This window comes from Rhagoletis pomonella, unplaced genomic scaffold (assembly GCF_013731165.1).
Source record: "Rhagoletis pomonella isolate Grant_MI unplaced genomic scaffold, Rhpom_1.0 Rhpom_scaffold_00004, whole genome shotgun sequence".
Lineage (NCBI taxonomy): Eukaryota > Metazoa > Arthropoda > Insecta > Diptera > Tephritidae > Rhagoletis > Rhagoletis pomonella.
Genome location: NW_023458558.1, coordinates 47,862,826 through 47,887,081, shown reverse-complemented (window position 1 = coordinate 47,887,081; position 24,256 = coordinate 47,862,826). Strand labels below are relative to the sequence as shown.

Here is a 24,256-nt window from a genome sequence, read left to right as displayed (position 1 = left end):
TGAAATGTTCTTAGGACACTTAACCAATTGTTTAATTAATATATGTACCGAATACTTGTACAGTAAAATACGAGCATCGTGAGCATCCTCTAAATTTATACTTAGAAACGTAAGGTTTGGTACCAGAACCTCTTTCGGCAAGAGGAAAAATTTTTATCGAAATATTTTTTTTTTGACCACTCTAATGTACACACATATATACATATATAATAAAATAAAAAGTTTTGCAAATTTTTGTTTTCGGCAAATGTTGCCGTTTGAAGGTCAACTTTACGACCCATAAGAGCGCATGGCAATCACATGTTGTTGTTATACTCTATATTGTATGTAAGTACGTACATATCTATGTATGCCTGTATGCTGCAGTAGCTACATGCATATGTAAGTATGTTGTCGCCACTATTGGCCGACATTGTTGTTGTTTTTTTTTTTTGTTAGCTCCGCGTTACTCTTAGTATATGTGTATAGGTATGTAGTTATTAATTTATACGTTTTTTTTCTCGTTTGTATTCTCAACGATTTCGGTGTTGTTGTTATCTTGTATTTTTGGCATTTTTTCGTTAAATTTATTTGCACGCGATCGTTTACGATCCGCATTCGCACGCTTGTGTGCGTACGGTTGCCCTCCACGCACACAAGCACAACCTTGAATGTGTATGTGTGTTTGTATGCGTGTGTGCGTATTTTTGCACACACATCCCTAATGCACACATTGTAAATGTTGGAATAATCGTCTTTTTAAAATTTGTATATTTAAACTTTTTCTAAACTATTTTTAGTGTGAACATTTACGAGTTCCTTCGTTTTGTTCTGCAATTTTTTTTGCAATATTTTTTTTTTCAAACATTTTTTTTTTTTTTTAAGAAAAAGGTAAAAATAACTTAAGTAGAGAGCAAGGAAGGGCAGTGTGTAGCAAAATTCGCCAATTTATAATTGAGGTAAATTGGTTGTGTAGCTGTTCTACTGGCAGAATACTTTTGTAGAGATACATTTTATGTACATATGTACGTACATAGATAGATACATATGTACAAGTATATCAGTTTGTTTGTGTAATTTTTTACACTTCGTTGAACTTTATAGTTGTTGCTGTGCGATAGAGAATGAAAGTTTTGAAGTGGGTGCGGCCAAGGTTTCAGTCTAACGATTGTGCAACAAATTGTTACTTAACATTGTTGGAATATATATACATACATATGATGTTTTTGGAAAAGAATATATGTATGTAGCTTAGATGGTATTTTTAAGAGCGGCTTAAATGTTGAATCGGCATTAAATTCGAACATAAATTTTTCTATTCCTTTTTCGATCCCTTTTTATAGCTTATGCGCTAATCGCATTATAGTATAGTGATAGATCAGCTGCAAATTATGTATGTATGTTTTTATGTATGAACACATTGTATGTAGCAATGCATACTTAGGTAGACGCGTTATATGTGATTTATATATCTATTCTAATTTCTGAATTATCGTATATATGTACAGATCTGCCGTGTCTTTCGGTATATTAACCGCTTGAAACAGATGTACGTGGTTCACAAAATATCGTTAGTGTCGTATTGTCGTAACTGGTCAAGATTTTAACGGCTAAATAAATGTTTAGAGGACTTTAATCTACAACCAACTATTTTTTACCGGTGTGAAATATCCTCCCAGCTAGCAAAATTGCCAGAAATCTGTTAGATATAAGTCAGACTCGTCGACAAAAAAGTCAGAAATCTGTATGATTTGGGCCGATATCGGTCAGAGCAGCGTATGGAGAGGTTGACAGGAAGTCTAACCGACACGACGTGGGAAAGTCTGTCCGACGATTCTGATGGATATCTAACAGAGGTCTGACCAAATAATCATGGAAAATAAGAATTATCAGACGTGTATGCCCGAAATCGGACATAATTCGATCAGACATACCGGATAAGGAAATAAATAAAATTCTGCAGACATTTCGCCCAGAAATCTGTACGAAACCTGTAAGATTTGTCTAAATAGTCAAATTTTTATTCCGACTTTTCTGATATCAGACATTTTCTGGGAAATGTGCTATCTGGGATAATACGACTTTTGTGATAGCTGGTGAATTCCTTAAATATAATTTTAGCCCTTTAAAGTTTACGACATACAATAATACGACAGCATACAACACTTTGTGAACTCCATAATAGTAAATAGGAATTTTTCTAAAAATCGAAAAGTATATTTTTGTATGCTCATTTCTGTACAAAAGATATCACACAACCAAACAAAAGTTTACATTGCCTTTAGGTACTCTCCAGTATCGATTGGAATGATGACTAGCTTGCTCAAGTGCTTCGCGATCGTAATAGCTAAAGTTTCGCCGAAAGTCCTGGTCGCTCAGTTCAGAACTAAATCAGTAACAATCAGTGCCGACCGAACCGGCGGGCGGCTGCTTCCCAAGTTTTTGTCTTTCCACTTATGGATACATTTTATCAATGTATTTTTTCGGAACTGATCAAATATTTCCATCAAATCAAGAAGTTATTCTAGCTCTGCAAGAAATAGCGATCTTGGATATCTGATATCCTTTAATGTGGTTCTTCCAACTTGCACTAACAACAACAATTACGTTTTCACAGCCACACAATTAAAATTATTTAATTCCTATTAAATATGTTCGACAATATGTTCTTTCTCTCACCCTAAAAACAAAAAAACTCGTCGCCGCTTAAAGCAGATCGACTGTCCTACCTCAGGAGTGAAAATATCATGTAAAGATCGGTATCGATTGATTCGTAAAGTAGTCAGGTTCGAGTCGTAAAGAAGTCGGGTTCGATTCGATGTCGGTAAACTCGTCTGGGTGAACTCGAAAAACTATTAAAAATCAAGAATATATATATATATATATATATATATATATATATATATATGCGCCAGTGGTATATGTATTACACCGTAAGTATACAATTTTTGTATTTTTTTCGGTTACATTACAAAATCCTTCGAAACATCAATTAAGCGCTAATTTTTATTGAAAAAAATTTTACGTTCCATGAGAAGTCTTCGCGATAAAGGAGAAACTTACAGAAGTATTGACAAAACTTTTAACAAAACACTGGCGACAATATTCAAGGTGATTAAAACCTTCAAGAACGATTGATCGCAGATATTCCCAGGGACGCCCGAAAACTAGCTCGTGTCAGAAGGTAAAACAGCACCATCGTCCTCCACTATTCGCAGGCTTCATGAAGATGGAAAGCATGGAAGGGTCATTCCAAAAATTCCTTTCATAAGCAAAATAATCCTCGTCGGTCAGATGTACGTTTGTCGCAAGCATGATGAAGCGTTGTCCTTCAAGTGCACAAAACCTATGATCAAGGCTAAATGGTTTGGAGATGCATTTCTGCTTATGGATTAGGGAAAACAAAAGTGCTCGAAGGAAAAACTAATTCCCAAGTTCACCCTAACTTGCTGAAAGACTTGATTATTCCTGAAGGTAAACGCCATTCACAAGGCCAGTTACAGAATATTTGGTGTGGCCTTCACAAAGCTCTGCCCTGTCAACAATTGAAAACTCGTGGGCGTGACTAAAAACACAAGTAAGTGAAAGGGGTCCTCGAAATCTGGCTGAACTGATCTGATTTTGGAGACATGGCCTTCTTTTACACAAGTAATGTGTAGAAAATATGTGCTTTCCCTACCGATCTGTTAAGCAAGAATGTAACATTGCGAAAATTCATAATATGACTTTGATGGTACTTTGCGAACCCCCGTAATATATTTTTACGAGTTTAAAGTTAACGTCAAACAACAATACGACAGTTACGACACCGTTATGAATACACCAAGCATTATTTAGCTCTTTTTAACTCTTTCTTCTATCGTTTTGGCTCCAATCGAAATTTTTCTGTGGCAACACTGTGGCAGCGCTGCTTTACCGCAATTGCGTTCTACTATACACGAGAACAAATTGTGTTTTTTTTTGATGTGGAAATTTAGGCGGTGAACTGTCTGAAAAAGAAAATGCAAAACGAAATATTTCCGCTTCAAACTTAAGTTGATATGTTGAGTAAACATTGATGATTTCATACGGAAAGTTAAATTAAGCTAAGTGTAGACTAACTGAGTTTTAAGCTAGAACACCTAACGGTAAGTAAAAATGAGCGTTTTTCGCAAGAATTTTGCTAATAAAATTTAATTTTAGAAACTTTGGATAACTTTTCGATAAAACCATTTTCGGTTTTTGCGGTCAAGAGCCTATTTCTTCTACAGTTATGAAAGATCACATTTCAAGTAGCGGTAACACATACCGCGCTCGCGGCTTAAGGGTTTAAACAATTTAATGTAATTATTTCTATGAAAAAGAGAGATGTAAAGCGCAAATAGGACTTCGTTTATTTAGTGTTATAGAAAAACCAAATTCTATAAGTCACTCATCATGTCCGCTCTGATGTATTTACATTTGAATGCTGCAGATGCATATTAAATGACAACATCCGATGAGGTGGCTCTTGGAGTGTTCGAGTGAAAGATTCTGCAGAAAATTTACGGGCCTTTGCGCGTTGACGACGGCGAATACCACATACGATGGAACTGTATGATCTTCACAACGATATGAACATAGTGCGGTGGATTAAACTACAGCGGCTCTGCTTAATTGGTCTTGTCGCATGAATGGACATGAAATGCTCCAGCTATGAAAGGATCACAAGGCTGGTGGCAGAGGAAGAGGATGGCCTGCTCATTTGGTATTCTAATGGAATGAAATCGGTTAAAAGGAAGCATTTTGCCTACATCACCATAAATTTTTAATAGTACACAAAAAAATCCATTAAAAGGTGCCTTATGGCCGTGTCAGTATGGGTACTTTGCGTACGCTCCGCTCAAGGATGAAAATGACAGTTGAGTAGACTGTGCGTATTTGCATAGAGAGAGAGAGAGAGAGAGAGAGAGTCAGATTGGCAACCCTCGCGTCGGCGGACCCAACGAACATATATATGATAGTTGTATAATCTTGCGTTTACAGAAGACAAGACAATTGGGAATATGTTTTAATTTTCACATGGTTTGAGTAAAATAGGCGTCCAGACAATAAATTGTTTGCGAAAAGCCAAAGACAGTGACGAACACATCAAAAAAGTGTGCATCTATTAGTAAAAAAAAGTGTGAATGTTTTGCTATTGTATCTGCAAAAATGCCTTGTGTAAACACCAAGGACGCGGCCATAAGGAAGAGCTGATTTTTGTTTTCAGACGCAACACCTTCATTGTGGCGTATCTCTACGTTACGTGCGCCACTTCCTTCGCATGCTTTTCGGTTATTGACGTACAAGTACCCATTTTATCGGACCTATAAGCTCTCACATAGACCAGTAGTTCATTCTAAGGGTTGCCAAAAGACCTGCCATTTTTCACCCTATTTTACTTCAAATGAAATCTAATTTTTCAATTTTTCACTTTTGAAAAAAATATAATTATAATATAAAATTTCCTAGTTTCTAAAGTTTAAACAATTGGTTCGTTTTATTTTAGTATTGCACTTTTGTTTAAGAAAGGTTTTTCTTATTTTATTGCTAAAAAGGGAAGGATATAGAAAAAGTAATGACACCTCTTTTGACACTAATAAGTTTCTATTTGGCACTTTTTATCCTTAACATGGCACCTCATAGCTAAGTATAGTTGAAAGCTCTGGTTATCAAGGCATTATGGTTATATGAATTTTAATCTTAAATGCACTGGAATTAAATTTTTTAACTCAATACAATCGTTCGCATATACATATTTAGCTTAGATAGTTCTATATTAAACAAAGTATAAAGTCGGCCTTTATCTCGTTTAAGCAGTGACGGTCAGGCCATTGAGAGCTTTCACTCTGTGCGGGTCCACACAAAATCCTAGAGCTTTTAGAAGTTTCTGCCGCAGATAATATAACCGAAGATTTTTTTAAATATATCTTAGAACACGTGTTAAAGCGAATCGATGATGGTACGAAAACTTCACATATCTCTGAAAGAATTGATTGGTTTTATATAGTACATTCACGTATATTTTTCATTTATGTATTTCCATTAATCGCTTCCCCAAAAAATCACTGTAAATGCCGGGTAACTTGTATGCATCCTTTTTTTGTAGATAATAGTTGCAGATTTCTTCGTAAGCAAATTTTTTTCATTTCATTTTTTTGATAACTTTAATACCAAATTTGTATTCGAACCGCGTGAAATTCCCCTTTAGCAAATGTGCGGGCGGCGCTTGATTTTAGCAAAAAAAAAAGTGCGAGACAAATTAGCGAGCGACCACGCGGCACTGGCAATAGCGGCGGCGGCGTTTGGAATTTTTCACAAGCACAAAATATGTTTTTTTTTTAAATTTCTATAATTAAATCACTAACAGCTTGTCATTTACTTAGTCGCAATTATTTTTAGATCTTCCCGGTTCCAGCGATGCAGCTACGCTTGAATAGTCCATAGATATGAATGCAGTTTTTACTTATTTATTTTTTTAAGTTCAATAACTTTCTAAAATTCTACACACTTTGTAGGCAAAAAAGTACAAAGATGCGATGCGAGTTGAGCTATTACTCAACCGAATTAGAATTACACCGCGCACCGTTTAGAAAAGAACTGAACGCAGCGGAACGCTGAGCGGACGTCGCAGCCAACTAAAAATTCTTCATTATGAGCAAGAAGCGCCGTCGCTGCCACACCACAAGCAATAAAAACAAACTAAAAATAATACAGCAAACAGCATTTGCCAACATGCGAATTATTAAATAAACATGTACGGCGGCAGCGCACAATAACACCAACAACAACAATTCACTACAATTAGCAAAAGCAACAACGGCAACGTAACGCGCAAAATGCGAAACAAGTATGCGATGCGAGTGGCAGCAGAAAACTTACAAAAATAATTGAAAAAAAATGGCAAATGCCATTTGAGTATAGCAAAAATGGTAAGCGCGCGCCGCGCCAGTGGTCGGAGCTTTGGAGAGGGGTAGGATGCGAAATATGCGGCGAGCAGCACCACTGAAGCGCGCGCGCGTGTGTGTACCAAAACCGAACCGAACCAAACTAAATTACGCCGAAACATTTGGAAGAAATTCGCAAAGAGCGGCAGTAGCCAAATGCTGTTAAAAAAGCCGCGCGCGTCAACGTAAACGCCGCGACAGCGATATGTATTCGTAGATGCCTTTATGCCAGCGCAGCTGACTTTTGGCGAAATTACCCACAACGCAGCAGCGAAGTGTACAAATGGCACTTTAGTAATGCGAAAATTAGGACACGAATAACGCGCGCGGCGACGGCGGCGTTTCACCGCGGCAGCAGAGCAGCAACAGGCGATCGCCTAGCAAAACAACGACGAGAGAGCGCGCGCATGGTTGCGCTTACGCTCATCCGCTTATGCAAAGTGTGCAAAAAGTAATGTAATGTGTTGATGGCGTTGCGAGCGCCACAACGATAGCGGTGGAGAGCGTAGATTGCAATAATAAGAATAACAGCGAACGGTGCGTTGGAGAAGGAGTTGGGGAGGGGGAAATTTGCGCGCATTTCAAGCAAGCGGCGTACAGCGGTGAGAATTTGCGATCGTCATTAGTTAAGTGGAGCGCTGGGTAGTGCGTTGCCAGATTGCGCTTATTTTGAAATATTTCTTGGGCAATAATTTAAATACGTATTAGTTAATTACGATGTAAGCGTATGCAGCGTAACATTTTTTGTTATTAAATGTCATTTTAATTAAGCATTCGCCAAAGCAATGCAAAATTATTCCCAATTTTTAAGTTAGCCCTCATTTATGCAATCTGGCTACTTCAGAGCATGCCGTTATGTGCTAGCAAATCAACTGGATGAGTACACCATCATATGGATATGCTAAATTAAGTTTCGTGAGCGAAAATAGCGTGTTTGAAGCGAGAGATTTGCAAAAATTCTCCTAGCAAATTGTTTACTAAGTCTTGCAAATCGTGTAAGTATGTGCTCGTGAGCTGTAGAAGGCCAATCGAGACTGCACATGCCGTCACCGTCGTCGCTTTGGCCTCGAACGCAGTTTAGCTATTGGGGCGGTTTTACATATTTATGTATGTACATATTTCAATTCATACGAATTTCGCGGAAGATCGCGTGAAGCAGCATAGGGCCCCGCGGGGTATGTGTATGTATGTAGTATGTGAGTAGCTACCTACCAAAAACTTTTATTTGTTTTTGGAAGCGCTTACTTTTTGTATCGACGGAGTAACGCATAACAATACGCCTGAAGGCACAGTATTTCACCTTCTCGCTTACCTCCAATTACATGTCCAGGCTAAAGTAATGCGTTCTGTAAACCAGATTTAGAGTTTCACCACTCACCTTCTCTAAAAATGCTTTCCCACTGCATTAACTGCAAGTGAAAAATTTTGTCTTGAGGGGTATTGTAATGCGCTACTCCATCGATACAAGAAGTAAGCGCTTACCAAAGAATCAAAGTTTTTGCTGGTTAAGTACATATGCACATTAGACTGCATCACTCCCCATAAAAAAAAATCGGAACCCTTTGAAATTATAAAATCTATTATATTTTAAGACTTTCACCAAAATATTTCGAAAATATGTATATGTTTACATGAGCTGGCCCGATTTGAAAGTACCTCCAAAAATTCAGTTTTTTATGAATAAAAATGGTTTTTCGAAAACAAGTACCTTATATGACAAAACAGTTTAAGCTTAGATATCTGCATAAACAAATTTATTAACGGTACAGTTTTTCTATATTTTAAGACTTGGATCAAAATATTTCGGAAATATATAAAGATTTACATGAGCTCGGCCGATTTGAAAATACCTTCTGCAAAGAAGTGAAAAGGATGAGAAAATACCTTTTCAGTGATAACTCATATAAGTCTAAATCGGTAAAGTTTTTCAAGTTTTTCTTAACCCTCTCAGTACAAAAAATTAGCCGTTAAAGCTAAAAATCTGAGAATTTGTTTAGCAGCTAGTTTTCGGCCATTTATTTCAAAAATGCAATCGAAAATCTTATAAAACTCTTAGTTTTACCGTTATTCAGCATCCATTTTATTGGACGGTGGTACTCTACATTTGTAAACCGGGATGTGATATCAATCATTTTTATTTTTTCTTTTGCGAATTATATTTCAAAATTGAGAATAACATTTACAATTTTTTTCGGATCTCAGTTCCACCATAAAGAGAATCGACTATTTGCGCGTTTGAAGATAACCTTTAGTCAGGTAAGAATTATGTAACTGTCGAATGTTCTTTGTGAAAGGTCTGTTGAAAAACCTTAGATAAATGTAATTAATATTTTTTCATAAAACGGCTTATCATGATGATTAAGTTCCGCGTTTTCTTTTATTAGTTAGCAGAAAAACACACCAAATAATTTAGACTTACCGGACAAAATTTGAATGCAGCGATATAAAGAAAAAAAAAAAATGGAATGTGAAAAGTTGACAGCCAAGTTCACAAATCAAACAAGAATCATTTCAAGGCGATTTAAATATCTATTGAGGAGTGGGGCTTGGCATGCAATATATCGTTAGTATAGTGTTGAAAGGGCGTAACTCTCACCTGCCTGTAACTAGGAAAAGTCGAGAACAGCTAATAAAGAAACGAATTACAAGCTATTCATTACCCGGGACCTAGGCAGATCTGATACCTTCATCGTCCCTGATTCCAATAATTCAAATAATTATAAAGAACGAGCGCCCTTTTAACAATACCACAAGATTTTTAACTAATTCGGCTGGCAGCCTCGACTTTCTAAACAGAAATTTCTTCGAAATTTTCATTCCTAGAAAATAACAATTTATGTGCCACACATTTTTCAAACCAGTCACAGAAGAAAGGATTAAAAATGAATTTAAAAAAATATATATATATAAAATCGAACCAAAAGAATGAATATGAAGAATTCTTTGAAAAACAACGGTCCAATTTTTAAACTCAAATACTAAATAAAAAAAAACTTTATTAAAAAGTACTAACTTTTCCATTTTTTTTTACCTAAATCACCCTATTTACTCATCTAAATTATTTATTAAAAAATAATTATCCACATTCGCGGATGTTAGCTTTTAAGCATTCGCATCCGCATCCGCGGATATCTAAAATTCCACATTCGCTACACCCCTAATACATCCATATCGTTAATGAAAGGAGAGACAAAAAATGTTATTTAAGTGAAATAATGAAATGTTTATTGAAAGATATTGATGGAATTTGTGTTAAAACAACTTAATTTTTTTAATCAATTATGTACAATTTCTGTCAGTTAGGGCCTTTGTGAATGCGAAGTTATAAAATAAATATTTTGTTTCCATATCAAAGTAAGTTAGTAGTTACTTTGAGTTATGGACTAAATAAGAAAAAGAATAGTATATAATATTTATGTAACTGTCAGATGTCTGTCGTTTCCTTTAAATAAAATTAATAAGACCGCGAAGGTATTTCTTTTTCTAATGCCGCGACATCTCCCAGAATGAATAAAAAAATTTATTTTCGGGTATTTTCATCATACAGAAGGCAGGGTTTTAAGTATAAGTTTCTTGGGAATTCAAAAAAACCAAATTTCGAAAAAATACCAGTTAGGGCCTTTCGACATTTCATCAGCGATATGTAGATTGAAATGAGTATGTTCTGTGTTATTATTATATGTAATTATTATTAGTATTGTTTTTATTATTATTATGGCATACTAGCGCTGTGACCTCTCTAGGTCTACTGTTCTAATCCTTAAGAAGGCACTTCATTTTACGAAAATTATAATAGTTTCGAGAGATATTTAGTTCTTAGGTCCTCTCAGCTAAGGTAAGGCAGTCACTCAGAGACCCCAGGCGATCGAGGTATACTTTGGAGATGTTGGCGGGATATCGGAACCCGCGGGGCAAACGTACTGATTTAAAAATGGCCTGGATGGGCGGTATCGGTAGGGTATTTACAATTTTTTCTGGCGGAATGGGACGAAAATCCCTTCCAGACATTCCCGATAAAACCCACAACCTCCGCAAATTCAGAAAATCTTCCGTAAATAAATTATACAAAAAAAACACTTTTTTTTATGTGTTGTTGACATGAAAACTTACCGCAAAGCATTAAAAAAATAATCGGAAGATGCCACACATTTTTTATTATTTAAAATCTAGTATACATCTTTGAACTGCCTTTTAATTTTTGACACATGCCTCCGTGGTGCAATCGGAGAGTTCTACCACCTTCTTAGAAGCTCTGCCGTGTATTCGTTGGATGGAGCCACAGGCTCTGCATTTGGTGAAAAGTTATTTTGAGGAAAAGCGCTTGTATATCTTTTAGCTCGCGTCGCTCCAAAAGTCGCATTGGCCGAGTGAGCAGAGCACTGGCATTTCGAGAGATCCGTACCACACTACGTTCAGTTGCACTTGCCGTCAATTTCTGTCTTCATACGTAAGGAAACTTTAAAGGCCACCTGCAGACTAAAAAGAAACCGAGAAGAGCCGATCCTGCCTTCAAGTGGATAAGAAAATTTGCTGGCGGCAGAGACCTGAGTACTTGTGTCTTTTCCGTGCCACCATTAGCTTTGTTGAAGATGTTGAGTTCCCTGAGGCTGATTGCTGATTTAATTCCAACACTGAGCCCGGACTTACACATTGTCGAATCTTTACTGATGGCTCCAAAACTGACTCTGGGCCAGGATATTGGGTCTTTATCGAAAATAATGAGGATAAAGCTTCGATCTTCCAGGCTGAGGTATTTGCAATCCTCAACGCCATGGACTACGTGGAAAATAGGTGGGAAGAAGTCTAAGTGTCTGCAGCGACTGCCCAGCAGCCCCAAAGTAGTTGGGCAATGCCAGTCTCGACTAAATTATGTTGATAAAAATAACCAGCTTGCTTTAGTTTTGGCACTAGGTCACTCGGGAGCACCTGATAATGAGACATCTAACCACTTGACCAGAGTTGGCCCGGACCAAGCCTTCTTTGGTCCGTAACTAGTTATAGCACTCCCACCATCAGAAACTGGGAAACTGGGTGAATAAATACTTTGCTCAGCAATGACTTGACGGCATCGAGGGGCTGTAGGTGGGCAAAAATCAAGTTGCCTTCAATCTCAGAAGGTCTTTCTAGATTTTTTGTTCTCGTTGAGCAGACGGGACTGCAGACAACTTTTTGGACTGCTCACTGGTCACTTCACGTGGCACAAACATCTGACTGTGATAGGCGTATATGATAATTTCATTTGCCGATCCTGCCTTGAATAGGTTGTTACTGCCTCAAACACAAACGACTATAGAGTGACATGAAAAGAAGAAATCTCATTTCACGGTTCAGTCTAAATTTTCAGATTTACAAATTTATGAAGGTTTGACTAGATATAGTTGCTGCTTCATCGTTCAGGTTAGGGGTTATGATAGTTAAAGCCTTACCAGAGCTTACTGGTAGTGCATAGTAATGAAATTATTCTAATTTGGTAAGATTGCTACTGTGTATCCTGGGCTGTGAGTGTCCTCTCAGCCCATTCACCTTCATCGGACTAAGCAAGGAGGACACTTTGGTCAACTTCGCCGAGCAACTTTTTAAATGGAGACAGAAACAGAGATTTCTAGATTCGGACTGCGAGGGTGTACTCTCGATAAGATTTTGTCAAATTTGACTCCAAACTCGCAGAGTAAACTTCGGACTTCGGAGAGAAAGTGTTGAAGTTGTTAAACCGTTTCGGTCTGAGTGAAATTTGTAACTTCAGCATGACTACGAGGCATTTATCAAAGTCTTGCCACTAGGCTAAATGCTAAGTATGGTTTTGGACAGGAAGCTGAGCTAAATACTTGAGAAAGCTTTTACAGACGAAAGCGCTTGTAAAAAGGCCAAATGAAAAAGAGTGAATTAAAAAACTTGCCGCTGGATTCCTACAACAGTCGTCAGACCTTTTTTTGTTATATGAAGTAGTATTTATTTGTACTATAGTCCGGTTTGCGTAAAGAGGTTATTGTCTAAAGTGTAGAGATTTTATACGTTTTGCATACGCGTATCTAGACTTAACTAATGACCAAATGGCATCTCTTGCCCTTTTCGATTGAGGGAAATTATCCCAGTGCATTAAACATTTTTGACTATCTTCCAAAGAGTATATATCGTTGTGCTCAGATCACGGTTCCTCAAAGATACTTTAGCATGAAAACAGGGTGGAAAAGTAGCCGATCTCTGCAAAAGAAAGCATACCAGATGACCTTGCGAGGCAGGGTACAACCAAACACATCTTTCTTGGTAAAGAACGCACTGGTATGTACTTAAAAGTATGTTCTTCAGGCAGCCGTTTCGCACACCAAGGCAAATTTTTTTGCTGAAAATGTGTCTTAGAGATGTCATTCATTTGGAAATATTCCATTACCTTTCAGGTAAAAAATATACTATGTATGTAGATACAAGAAATTTTATGCCAATTCTTATGTAAGTTTTTGCATATTTTTATTTGGGTATTTCCAAGCATCTGTGTAGAAAGTATGCCCATACGTACATACATACTTACATAGGTGTATACTACCCTGCAGGGAAAGCTACTAGTTGTGAACTAAAGTTATACCAGTTTGCGTTTCAGCCCAACTAGTTCACGTTATACCCATTTTCAATATTAGCGACTGGTATTTTTAGCATTTCCATGTATTACGAGACGTCAATTGTCAGGCTATGCATCAGCATCTACTAATAGAAATACTAGTAGCATCGTACCGGTTAATGAGATAGTTTGCCAATTCATCCCCCGTGAAGAGCACATTTAAGTATGCTATGATGCTCGCAGCCCTCCAACAGTCGCAATGGACAACAGAGCAAAGCACTCGCGTGGTATGCCCGAGGCCCCTGATTCGAGTCCTGGCGCAGAGATATTTTTTTAAATTAATTTTTTTTTAATATTATTTTTTTTTTTTTTTTTTTTTCATTTAGCGCTTTTATTGTAATTTTGAAATTTGATTATTATTTTGTTTTAGATTTTCTAATTTGTTATTTACATTTAAATTGTTTTAACTTTAAAAATCGTAACCATCACCAAGCGGCCTCGAACCTGCTCAGAACCCAAGAATGATAGAATACAAGATTGCGCCAATCGAGCTGAGAGTAACTGGCCGTGACGTCAATAAATACCAGAATGAGAGAGCAAGACGAACTCGACAAGAAAAAGAGGAAGCATCGAACAAAAGGCAGTATTGCCAAGTTTTCAATTTGAAAAAGCACCAAATATTTATTGGTGTATTTTATGGACTTTATATGCATACATAATTATATTGTAAAGATGCCGATTCAAATTAATAAAAATCAATGTTTCTTGCACGACGGTCGATTTTTTCTGGCTTGATTGAAGTTGCTGCCACATATTTTGTTGTCGCTTATGATTGTGCCATGATTTTATTAAAATTTTTGTGAAGTTGCTTAACACCCTTACGATTGCTATAAATTTTGCTTCCATTTTTTTAAGATTTTATAATTTGGTGTCTTCAAACTAAAAACAAAAGCACCAAAAACGCACCAAGCACCAAACTCAAAAATGTTCGGGTTTTGAATACCCACTAAATTTGGTGCGAAAAGCATTAAGTTGGCAACAGTGAATGTAAACAAAAGTATTTTATGACGTCAGCGATTGGGTGGATGCTGTCAAATCGACGATGAGAGGGTTAGCGGTCCGCGAATGGCGCGACCTTTATTTTCTGGATCGTGCTCAGAACCGACATTTTTAAGGAAAGCAATTAATTGCGTTTTATTTTTGGCTTTGGCAATTCAAAAGCAGATGTCACTGAATGCTTAAGTTCTTCGAAATTGTCGGAAATTTTGGGCTCATACTAGTTAATGAACTAGTATAGTTTCTAACTGGTTTGGCTTTTCACTACTGCAGGGTACATACATACATACATATGTGTGTATGTCAGTAAATGTGTAAGTAAGTATCTCGACACTGTAGTTCTTATTAGGTACATATAAGCTTTTTGCTGTTGTTGCTGTTTTTGTCATTTGTTTAGTTTACACAGTTGTGTTTGTTTGGTTGTCTTCATTATATTTTCGTGTTTGCTGTTGTTGTTGCTATTTTTTGTCTCGCTACCTTTTGTCTGAGTGTTCCAAGGCGAAGGGTGTGTACAACTTTTTTGCACTAGTAAGTTCTGCTGTGCATTTGGTTCTACTGTTTGCTATGTCTGTTTGTGTTCTTGATAAACTTAATAATGTTTATTGCTTTCTGTTCATAAACATTTCTCAATTTATGAATTTTACAAATTTTCGGCGTTAATTTTCTATGTACTTTTACTTCCGCATTAGGGTTTTCGTAAGTTGTTGCTATTTTAATTTGTGGTATAACTATTGTATAATGATTTGCTATTTGTTTTTTTTTTTGGTTATTAGTATGTGACGGTCCTAGATAATACGGTTTTAGCTGCGGCTATTGCCTCGTTGGTGTTCACATAGGCCAGCAGCTTAATGTTTTTATTATAGGAGTACTTACTATATGCTACCATTGCGTTTCACACGGACAGCTCATATTGTCTCCTAAGAAATCCCACGATAGGGATTTGCCCTGCCTTAAACCTCGTTTGGTCGCTAACAGCTCAGAGAGGTCTTTTCCAATGTGAACGGAGCTATGAAAGGTTCTCAAGCCACACAAGGGGTACTTTCGTACTATCAAACGAGACTTGTTGCTTATCTAGCGCCTCTTCTACGGTTTGACGTACTTTGTAAATGGCTCTGAAGCCGCACCGATACTTTAAACATTATAGTCGTTAAGAGATTACAAGCAAAGTATAAAGGAAAGTCGAGATATTTTGACCACGCCAATCTCAAAACACTATGGAACGGATTTATACGAATTTTTTTAAGTATAATCTGTATCGATAGGAATATTATCTTTAGTACTTTAAATTCCTGTAGGGTCTAAAAAATTATTAGATCCGCACTGTTCGTTGGATTACAAGAAAGGAGGTGTTCAAGAAAAGGGCTCGGCTTTTAGATGTTCAGTAATGTATTACTTTTTGAGTAGGGTTGCCACTTTTTAAACATTATTAGATTTTCACCGTTTGTTGGGCTAAAAACTGATACTGATTCACTTGGTACAGTGAAAGAATATGGTCTCTGCATGTGCAATCAGTTTTTATTTTTTACTTGTGTGGGGCTGCCACCTATTCAAAAATTATGTATATATAATATGCGAGGGCATTTTTTTATGACATTAGATTTGCACAGGTCATTGAAAAAAATTAGGTGTTGACCTTCCGATCTGCAGTAAGATTTTATTTTTCGGAGAGGGTTGCAACCTGTGCGAAAAAAAAATGTGGGCTGTTCGTTAGATTACAAGAAGTGAGGTCTCAAATGAAAGGGCCTGGTCTCCAGGTGCGCAATTATATATTATTTTCTAAATAGTAGGGTTGCAACCTGTTTAGTTGTCAATCGAATCTTATTTAATACCTGCACATTCAGCGCTTGGCGAAGCCTCGCGCATATGAGGCCGGCCAGTAAACATTAATAGACAAAAGAAAACTGGTCAAAACTTGTCAAAATGTCGCGACGCTATTAATTTGTCCGACATTATACATACATATATTTATGTGTGTTTGCGCATGCGCGTGGTGTTTTAGATGCTTGAATATGCAAATAGGAAACTGAATTAATGTGCATGGGTGAATTTTGCACTATATTTCCTAATCATTGTCTGTCTTTGACTCGTTTTTTAAGCATTTTTTTGTGCATTTTTTTCGTGCAAATTTTTCGCATACAATCGAGATGAAGTAATTAAATTTGGTGTGTAAAAATCATTTAACGATTTTATTTTTGGTATGGCTTAGTTTATACGTGTATTATTTCAAAGTGCTAGTGCGCTGATATAAACATACACATACATATGTACATTAGACTGAATCACTTTCCACACGAAATGAAAAAATCGGTACTGTGCTTCCATTGGCATTATAAAATCGATTATATTTTAAGACTTGCTGCAAAATATTTCGGAAAAATATAAAGATTTACGGGAGCTGGACCTATTTGAAAATACATACCTCCAAAATGGAGTTTTTCTTATAAATAAAAATAGTTTCTTAAAGTACGGTTTGAAAAAAGTCCTCTCAGTTGACAAAACAGCTACAGCTTATTTTTTCAAAAAGTGCTTTAGGAATCTATTTCAATTCATAACAACTTAATTTTTGGAGTTTTTTTCAAATCGGTCCAACACACGTAAATCTTAATATTTTTACGAAATATTTTGGTGGACGTCTTCAAATATAATAGATTTTGTAATCACGGCGGAAAAATCGCAAATTGGTGATGCAGTCTAATGTATCTACATATGTACATACATAAAAACAACATCAATGACTTCGTAAAAAAACTACGAAATAATGAAACGAAAAAGTGGACAATAAAAGAAAAACACAGCCAGCTGCGACAGCGATATTAATCGAATAACTCCTTTTTCAGCAGCGAAAGCCTTGGCATACTCTACTCCCAACGCGGCACCGCACCTATGCGCTGCCACCAAATAAACACTATGCATTTGCTATGATCTGCTTAGTACATATTTACGCCTTACTATTTTAGTCGGATACATTTGCAACAATGCATTTTTTTTTTACAAAGCCAACCTTAGCAAACGCGCCCCAAATGCACGAGTTACTACGAACCGACAAACATACATAAATACATGTACGAGTACAAACAGAGTTAGTAGACAAAGGTGATTACCTACAAACAAGCCAAGCAAACAGGCATACAATATGTACATACAAAGACATGTAAACTGTAAATAGCATTATCGGCAGCGTGAGAACTTGCAAGGGGACGCTGAATTTTTTTACAACTTTTTGCTTGCCATTGCTTTTTACACCTTAAATGGTGTCACATTGCTATTTTTATTACTTTGTCATTTTCTCAATTGCCGCAAAGGAAAATAATAAAAATAAAAACATTTTTTTTTTTTTTTGTAAATCACAGTCTCACACACACAATCATACAGTTGCGCCTTCCCTTTTGTGCACGCAGCTGTGTTGCATGACCTAATCTAGTATTGATCGCCACTAAATCGTAAAATCACCGACTTACAACGAGTGGCGGACGCCGAGCGCCTAGCTAGTAGCTCACTATCAATGTCGCCAGGGGCGTTGAACAGCCACCCAGCCACCCAGCCTCCGCTACACCGCTGCATCATCGACTAACTAGCACGTCTGTACATTGACTTTGAGTACTTTGACACCTGATTGTGGCTTAGCATCGGGCAAGCCGTGCGCGCGCTACCTCGGCTGCATCTCACAAAGTGGGCCCATAAAAAAAGTAATATTAAAAAAAATAAAAATAAAAATGGAGACAAAAAACAAACAACCGAAAAACGCATTTTAATAGAACTATTGCGCAATGCCAGCAAGTGCCAAAGCTGCTTAGCTCAGAAGTGAACCTTGTAGTACCAGTTTTGGTCCACGCGTACCAGTGCGCTTCTAGTATTATGTACAACTCGTAGTTGTGTGTAATAGGAATGCTGCCCGTTAGCTGCGACTGTGATTGTAGCTAATCAGTATAACTATGCACATGCATACCTTTACAAATACAATGCTTTTGATTGTGTACATACAAGTGCCTTAATGAAGTTATTGACTATATACCAACATACATAGTACGTATGTATGTATATGTATGCGCATAGATATGCTTCCCTGCAGAAAAACATTATCAATTAATATAAAAAAAAAACCACCTACAGGAGAATATGTAAACAAATATGTAATGTAATAAAATAAAGTGAATACTTAAATAACAGAAATAGAAATAAAACAAAAAAATATTTTGTTTTTATTTTAAGCCCAATAGTAGTTAACTACAAGTTAGTTGACTTTTTATGCAGAGGTAACCACCCTTCACTATTTCGCGCCCAGCGCCATAGAAATATAGTTAGCTTTCCTCAAAGAAAATATACTGATAAAAAAAAAATTAGCTTTAGTTTCTTTCTATCAACTTCCAGTTAACTTATAGTTAGATAAGTGCATTTCCCGCAAGGTTGTTTGTGAAGCCCAATTTTAGCGAATCAAGGTTGGCCTTTGCCTTACAAAATTCACTGTAGAATTTTTCTTTTGTTTATAAACGAAAAAAAAAAAAATCAGCGATAGATACATACACATTTGTATATGTATGTAGATTAGGGTCACCCAAAATTTGTTTCCTTCAGCCGCCCCCAGATCTGAACAATATCAAAAATAGGGACACGTATTTTTTCAATTTGAAATCGGTTAATATTTACCCGTGCCGCCGGGGCTTTGAAGTTTCCCATGTATATATTTTACATGGGGAAAATACATTTTTTCGGAGAATTGCTATAGAATCCTTCGAATAAGACTATTTCCCTTAAGAAATTTTCAAAAATTATCACGATGATGCTTATTTAACTTAAAATTTTACTGGGTGGGTTTAAAAACCGATAATCATAACTGTTATATACAAATATTAGTTTATTTATAATTTCGTAACCACATCACGCACGAACAGCTCAATGGATGTGTTAAATATTTTTTTTTTGCATTCTACTCGATGTTTTCTGTAGGTTTGTTGTAAAAAATTTTGAAAATTAGGGTTGCCAGATATTTGAAAATATAAAATTATTTAGAGGTAAATAAAATACTTTAGCTCCTTCAAAAAAAACTAAAAGCGTTTAAAGATATTTAAAAATATTTTTGAACTGGAACAAAATAGAACAAAAAATTTGAGCTTATTTAATACCACAATATGGTTATCACACGAAAGGTGTACGCATAAGGTATGACCTAACAATTTTTTAGATAGGGCTTCCACCCATCTGTTAACTAAGATGAGGTAATTATGTAAGTTAAGTGAAATGATGCAATATGCATTTTTGCATATTCGATAGTTTGACATCGTAGCGACGATATACCGCACTCTATCCAGAAATATGTAGGGGTTAAAACTCCGCATGTAGCATGATTTAAAAATTTTTTTATTATAGATAAATGACAACCCTATCAAAATATATTTGACTTAAAGTATGTATTTTCAACAACTTTGCTGGGAGTGCATAAACGTTCTATTTGATACCCATATTGTGGTATTAATGAAGCTTTAATTTTTAATAACATTTGTTGTATTTTTTAGAAAAGTGGAAACCCCGTACAAAAATGTTTTTAAATCTCTTAAAACGCTTTTAGTTTTGATGAAGAAACTTAATTATTATATTTAGCCTTTAAATACTTTTACGTTTTCAAATATCTGGCAACCCTATTTTTTAACTTTCTTACAACAAATCTACAGAATATATCGAGCAAAATGCAAAATATAATTAAACACATCCGTTGAGCTGTTCGTGCGTGATGTGGTTATGAAAACATAAAATAACAATTTTTTTACATAACAGATAAGATTATCGGTTATTAAAACACACTAAGTAAAATTTTTAAGTTAAATAGGCATCATAGTGTTATTTTTTGAGGGCTTCTGAAGTGAAATCGTCTTATTCAATCAAAAAATAATAATTTTTAACGATTTCATGTAAAATACATGGGAAACTTCAAAGCCGCGGCGGACTGGGTAAATATCTACCGATTAAAAAAAAAAAATACGTGTCTCCTTATTTTTGATATTCTTCAGTTCTGGGCGGTGACAACAGGAAAATTAAAAAAAGTTGATTTCCTATGTATTTTTGAGCCACCCTAATGTATATACATACTTAGTACATATATAGATAGGTAGATATTTGTTGAGGTACGCACTGCAATCATGAAATTGATTGTGCCCTCTTGCTCCTTACAACACCTCGCTCAGTCCAGGCTCCCCTAGAAAATCCATTACGTCGTTTCGTGACAACGAGTTTTATGTACATACATACACATGTTTTTGCTTTAGCTGCGAGCTTAATGACCCGACGTATTCCCCTGTCTTAAACGTGCTACAATGCATTCGAGCACCTTTTCGTGGGAAAGAAGAGCGCTGAGCACAGCCTCACTCTCGCTTAATATTAAGATGTTTGCGAGGCGATACTTTCCCTATAAAATTTCACTGCAGACATTCTAATGGCGTGGGCCTTCGCTGGGAATATGTATACTTGGAAGTTTACTCATGGGGACTGAGATTTTTGGTATTTTTCTAATTTGCCAAGGCGAACTCATATAACGTGGTAGTGGTAGTACAAAAACAAATTTATATTCTTCTATATTTGCCTTGTTTCCTAGTTTTATTTTGAAGTTACTTACAAAGATACTAATTCCGCAGATATCAAGCTCATGGAAATTGGGCCAGTGGTAACTGAGCTCTCATAGTTTCCATATTCCCCGATGATACAATATTATATTACAGTCTCTCTTGTTATTTTGGTTTTAATTTTTTTCGAATCCATTTCGAGTGTATTTCCTGCATACTATGAACGTCTAGCAACCTTTCATAGAAGAAATGCTTTCTTTTTACACGTCTTATTTTTGTCTGTGTAGCACTGGACTTAGGTGTCACCCAAATAGTTCAAACCTACTTGACCTTAATAAAATAGGATGTCTTCCTTTAAGCATTAAATTTTCCAGTATTTTGCCAATAGATCCAAAAATAGCGACAATGACTTTTTCCAATGCGGAATCCGTTTACTTAAGGCTAACGATGACCAAAGTTTCCTACGATTTCAAATACTTCGTGGGAGAGGTACTTGCGTGAAAAATATTTTTCAAATCTACATATAAATATGTAATACAAAATAAGGGATAGATATCTAAGCGAGGAATTACTTAAGGGGGTTTTCAATGTAGCATGTTTCAGAAATGTTAATAAAAAGGCAAATTAAGGAAAAGCTCCAACATAAGCTTTGTTAGAAAGGTTGACATTTAATTTCTTCTGACACTACATCTTAACTAAATGTACATTTGTAACTACTAAGAATTATATCTAAAAAAAAATTTATTTAGCGTTTTTATTCACCTTTCATTACCCTACAGCCCGAGACAAAAGATAGCACATCAATATTTTTACCAGTTTTGCCTACTTTTCTTTTGCTTTTTTTTAGTTCATTAATTATTTGTTAAAGTTCAGCTTCTTATCCAACAAATTGCAACCTTTGTACAAAAGTTAAAAAAAAAATGGCATAAGCTCCCCCCCCCATTTTACAAGAATTTTAATTACAAGTTCTAAATTAATTTTTCGTGTGCAGTTTTATAGCTTATTAAAATCTAATATAATAAAATGCCAGCTTGCAGTTGCTAAAAATATCGCATTTATTTCTGATAATTTTTTTTGCCGGTGTTATGCACTTTTTCTATAAAAAAAATACTTTGTATGGATGAAATTGCGTGATGCCGTCAGAAAAAAAATTATGAAAAATCAACGCGGTTTTTTATTAACTTCAAACTTACACTTTATTATACCAGAATTTAATAAGCTATAAAACTGCCTACCAAAAATGATTCTCGAAATTAAAATTAAAACGCTTGCAATTGGCATCAAAAGTTTGTGGAATTTGTATAATATTTGTACAAAGTCTGAAACCTTGATTTATATGATGTTTGTTAGATAAAACGCTATACTTTTATATAAAAATAGTGAACATTAAACCAACGAAACATAAATAGTCCAAACTGTTCAAAATGTTGAGCTGCTATCGTTTTTTTGCGGGCGGTAACTGCATAGTTTTACTTATTTTTTTTTTTTGTGTAAATTCCCATACGATCGTTTAACGAGATTTAATAGTTCAGTGAAGCGTCACAATTGAAAATTCTCTTTTGTTCTTTACACATTTTGTCAGTGATAATTTATTTGCTTAGGTGCATGTGGGCATGCCAGTCTGTATGTACAAATGTAAATAGGCTGTCAGTTAGATTGGTTAAAGTACGCCCTCGACATATTTAACAAATCGAGACAAAAAAAAAAATACTTATTCCTTGTATGTCAAAGGCGCTCCGTTACTCATAGGTGCGCAGAGTATGTATATCATAACGTTTAGCAATTCAAAAGGTAATGAAATCTTTTATTGCAAAGCTGTTTTTTTCACAATTTCAAACTGTACACGTTAATTTAACGATTAGTATTGACCGCACGCACGCTTATACTGGCTGTCGTAAATTGTGGACTCTCAGATGAATAGATACTTTGATTGGGAGTAGTAACCTCTTATTCTTATTTCGAACAACTGAATAAATCATACACTTAAGCACAGGGTGTTAGTAATGCAGTAAAATTAGAAAGGTTTAAATTACATACAAAATTTTGAATATTAAAGTGCATGTAGGTTTTTAAATAATATGCTCAGAATTTACATTATTGAAGAAAGGCGAGTTATATTTTTCAGTTCAAACAAAAATATTATTTTTTTTTATTGTTTGCTACATTTACTATTTTCGCTCATCGTTTTTTTATTAACCACAATTGAAAAAATATGTTTACGTAAAAAATAACCAACATCAATATTTTTATTACTATTTTTTTGATTTATTTAATTTTCTTTAACGCATATGTATAATAAATTAAACGGCCAAAGAGCAGACAGTGGAGCTGATAAGCGTGTGAAAAATCAATTAAAACGCCTTGAACGACTATAACAGTAATTTACGAGCATGTAATTGCGGATTAAATGGTGTGGAATGCCGTTGAATTAATTTGTGTTAATACAGAAAAAATCAATACAAATTAATACAGTTATTGTTTACAAACAAGCACACAAGAATAATTTATTCGACAGTAACCATAATTGAGTTGTAATAGCAATCTGTTTAAATTGTTACTTAAAAAAAAAGTTGCAGCTTTGAAGTTTATGAAATTTGTTCAGCAATTAAAGAAATTAAATTTGTTCGAAATAAACTAAGACAAGTAATACAATTAAGGCTTAAAATTGTGAAAACGGTACTTTGTGTTCTTTCATTACTTTTTATATTGCATTATATTTTATTTTACTTCACTGTATTTTTTGTGATTTAATTTACTTTAATTTTAATATACATATCTCTTTTAATTTAATTTGTTTTATTTTATTATAATATTTGTTTGTTGAATTTTTATTTTATTTTATATAATTCAATTTAATTTAATAGAACTAAGTCAATTTTTATTCAATTGAATTGAAATTAATTTGCAATTCTTAATTTTCTATATTTTTTAATTTATTTTATTTTGCTAAACAATAATTTTTTATTTAATTTAATTTAATTTTATTTCATTTCATTTCATTTCATTTCATTTTATTTCATTTCAATTTATTTTATTTTATTTTAATTTATTTTATTTTATTTTATTTTATTTTATTTTATTTTATTTTATTTTATTTTATTTTAATTTATTTTATTTTACTTTATTTTATTTTATTTTAGTTTATTTTATTTTATTTTATTTTATTTTAT

At 35.0% G+C, this 24,256-nt stretch overlaps 2 protein-coding genes across 12 annotated transcripts in view; both read right to left on the bottom strand.

Annotated features, from left to right (window-relative positions):
• The window catches only part of LOC118737666 (sex determination protein fruitless), a 132,847-nt gene extending 125,821 nt beyond the window's left edge, over window positions 1-7,026 (bottom strand). For 6 of the 11 annotated variants that reach the window (XM_036468346.1, XM_036468345.1, XM_036468335.1 and 3 more), the window contains exon 1: window positions 6,362-6,855. The gene's annotated coding sequence lies outside the window, so the exon portion shown is untranslated. The other 5 variants (XM_036468342.1, XM_036468340.1, XM_036468337.1 and 2 more) reach the window with 5 other exon arrangements.
• Window positions 1-24,256, bottom strand: part of LOC118737668 (UPF0565 protein C2orf69 homolog) — a 579,466-nt gene that overhangs the window by 189,008 nt on the left and 366,202 nt on the right. The gene's annotated exons all lie outside the window — the stretch shown is intronic.